This window comes from Myxocyprinus asiaticus, chromosome 18, assembly GCF_019703515.2.
Source record: "Myxocyprinus asiaticus isolate MX2 ecotype Aquarium Trade chromosome 18, UBuf_Myxa_2, whole genome shotgun sequence".
Lineage (NCBI taxonomy): Eukaryota > Metazoa > Chordata > Actinopteri > Cypriniformes > Catostomidae > Myxocyprinus > Myxocyprinus asiaticus.
This window is the reverse complement of record NC_059361.1, coordinates 44,896,565-44,900,514: the sequence shown is the minus strand read 5'-3', so window position 1 is coordinate 44,900,514 and position 3,950 is coordinate 44,896,565.

Here is a 3,950-nt window from a genome sequence, read left to right as displayed (position 1 = left end):
TTGAGCATATCTCTTTAAATAAAACTTAAATATCTTAAAGAGTTTTTAAGATCTCAGTAGCATTGATTCATTGTGGTATTTAATTGTTAATTTTGTGGTTGGTGCACTCTATATATTAGACCATTTCACATTCAAAACCCTGAATTGAACCACAGCAATAGAGCAATCAGAGCATAATCAAATAAAATGGCTACCATACAATTCTAAGGACAGCAACAAATTCAGTCTACAAAACATGAGCAACTTACAAATCTGAATAGATACAATTCTACTAAGATGGAGCACAGCAAAGCCCGCGGTGCAGAAATGAGACGACATTAAAAGGAAGACCATGATTGAATAATAATGATAAATACTCATAATAATAGTTTATACATTTTAATTTAATTGCAACATGTACTGTGTATACACAGGGTACTTGTGATTGGAGTGTATGTTTGCTTATGCAGGGCTGTACACTTACTTTTTTTAGGTGTTAGCACTGTGCTAGTGAACTAAAAAATTAATGTGCACAAATGGCACATTTTAAGCACACCGAAGAGTATGGACAAAATTGTTTTAATGTTACTGCTTCTATGATATTGAAAAACAGCACCTCCCTTTGGTATTCACAGTCATTTTTGACCAGAAGGGTCAGATGTGTAACCCTTTTTTGATGATGGTAATAATACCATTTCTTCTTCCCTGAAGAACAATAACATTATGCATTTATTTTGGGATTTTATGCAATTTTGATCTTATTTACATGTAAATACTTATTTTACCATTAATTTGCATATACAAATAAGCTATATTTTTTTTTATTATTTATTTATTTATTTAGAGCCTACACTTCTATAAGTTGAAACATGAAGACAATATGAGAATGTGACATAAATTGGAGGCAGATTGCTGCCATCTGGTGAACAAAATAAAAATAACATGACTTGAAAACCATGTCATGCCAGTAACAGCCAGTATGCCAGTAACCTCATTTTATAATTTATCACAAAATATGCATTGGAAATATATTTAGATATTATCAAACTATTATTTGCCAAAGTTTAGCATTTTAAAATTGAAAGTTAATGTTATTATGCTTGCAGTCAAACCTGACCATGGTGTTACAAAGAGAAGACACAGAATAAGCATTTTTCTACCAATAATTTATTTAAAACAGAACAATTTAATAACTCAAAGTAAATACATAATAATGTCAAGAAAATGAACATCAAGAAACAGAAATGAACTGCACAATTCTGAAAATTGTGAGTGTTTTAGGTTGCTGTCATCAGCTGGAAAACAACAGATGATTTTAATGCCAACAAAGATGGCTGAAGAGCTCTACTTATTGATGCCCTAGTTCTGTGTGTGTGTGTGTGTGTGTGTGTGTGTGTGTGTGTGTTCGTTCTGCATTGTGAGTGTGTTATCATCTCAAACCTTCATTTCTGAGTGTGTTTAGCAATGTGACTAATTATTTTTATTTTATTTTTTTTGGACAAGTCTCACCAGTTCATGTGTGTGTGTTTGTGTATGAGTATGTTTTGAACCTGTCTGGTTTTTTTCTGCATTGTTGCTCGTTGAAAAATGGGATTTCAACTAGTAAAAAACATATTTTTTTATATTTGATAGTAAAGTTTCACACCGATATGTCATTCACTCTTATTCAAAATGCAATTATTGATATCAAAAATTAGTTTCTTACTAGTTGAAAGTCCAATTTCACATATCAACAATTATTTTCTTACTAGTAAAAATATAATTTTTGATATCAAGAATGTAATTTCTACTAGTGGAAATGGCAATTTTTGATATCAACAATTGAATTCCAAATAGTAAAAAAGGTCATTTTTGATATCAGTAATTCGGTTTTCACTAGTGACAATTTTAATTTCTGATATCTGTACTGTAATTGTTACTAGTAAGAAATTCTTGTTAGATATAATTAATTACACTCCAAATTATTGATATCTGAAATCCACTTCCAGATATCAGAAATACCAATTGTAACATGTTGAAATTCAATTACTGATATCAAAAATTACCCTTTTCACTAGTTGTAATTCAATTGTTGATATCAAGTATGAACATTTTACTAGTAACAATGTAATTATTGATATCAGTAAAGGAAGCTCTACTAGTAACAAGTATTGCCTTGATATCTAAAATAGCCTTTGCAACTAGTGAAAATAGAATTACTGATATCTTAAATGTGATTTTAACAAGTAAAAACACTATTATCGATATCTAGAAATACAATTTTAACAGGTAAGAATAGCTATGGTAATGACTTTATGAATATTAATGAGACCTGGTTTTCCATGTATCCACTTTTGGAGCCAATAGTAGCAGGTTAAATAATGGAGGCAGACATTCCATGTGGGTAAAAACAGCTTGTTTTTTTTTTTTTTTTTAGTTTTATTTTTATGCTTCAGAAACGGAAAATGAGAATTCATTTAAATTTTACTTTTTTGTCCATTGTTAAAAAAATAAAATAAAAACAATATTAGATTTGCATATGTGGGCGGCACTGCAATGCCCCTTTCATCTGATTGGCCAACCCGTGCATCTTCTACTGCCTTAATCCTTTTAGCCAGAATATCAGTTCATACCGCTCTGCATATTTGGCTCAATTTTAATGAAATATTGTCCCAAACTACCACTCACTGTAAACTATACATGCCATACGCAGAAAAATATTGTTGCTGGGCACAAAACTGGTGCTGTTGCAAGGTGTTGTCTCTAATGGATGATGCGTAAGAGATCGCAAGACACATCATATGCTGACTGGGAGTTTAGTCTCTATAAAATATTATTTTTATATTGAATAAATTGTTTGATTTTGTAATACATTTGTTTTCATGGCGTTTTAATAAATGTATAGGTGAATGGGATTAAGGGAGTACAGAAGGAGCAGGTGTAAATTGTATTCATTCCAACTGCAATATACTGCTCATTATTCATAAATAAGGGTCGTTGTGCAGTCCTGCGTGCCGACGGAGTTACAGTCGGGATGCCTTTTGTCTGAATAATTAGTCTTAGCAATAGTTTGATGGTTTTAAATGAGCGTTTAAAATTGTCATTGCATGCTTTTTCTGACATGAGAAACCAGTATCAAAAAAATCACTCCCTGCGCTAAACGCCTCCCACATCTGCTGCTGTCTGCCCGAGGAAAAAGTCTTCTTACCTGCTAAGCCAAAATCGTGGAGGAATGGGTACAATAGCGCATAATAACATAAACGAATCTTCTAGAATGCTAATATTGTACGACTGTGTGTGTTACTGTATGGTAATTAAGTACAAGAAGACAGCACAAAAATGTTTTTTTTTTATAATAAGGGGTGCGCCCTTTCAACCAAAAGTATTGCATTTAATCCAAGCACAAACATTACGGAAATTCTCAGTTATTTTTATGGAAAGTATTATACGTATTATAATTACACATTTTAATTTCATAACAAAATTTAATCCAATTATAGTTAGCAATTTTTAACAATATTAAATCAATAAAACTTGAATACATTTAAGTTGTATTAATATTAGCTAAAGATCACACAATTATTATGTTATGAAACTGAAATGTGTAAATCTTAAATATAAGCAATATATATATATATATATATATATATATATATATATATATATATATATATATATATATATATATATATATGAGGTCTATCATTTTTAGTTAGATAGCCAAGGTAATTGTTAGTGCTGTCAACAGGGCTATAGACTAAATTATCATTTTTACCTTAATCTGTTGATGTGCATGCCCCCGTCCCCCCACTCCCCCCATAATTTGAATTAAATTAGTATTTTCAAGTCACCAAATATTTAAATTGACGTTGATTCCTAAATCCACAAGATGGCGCAACTAGACAAATAAACTCAAGAGCACTGTGTTATTATTGAAAAGAACATTACTGGGCCTCATTTCCCAGAAGCATCGTAAGCCTAAGTAGATCGTA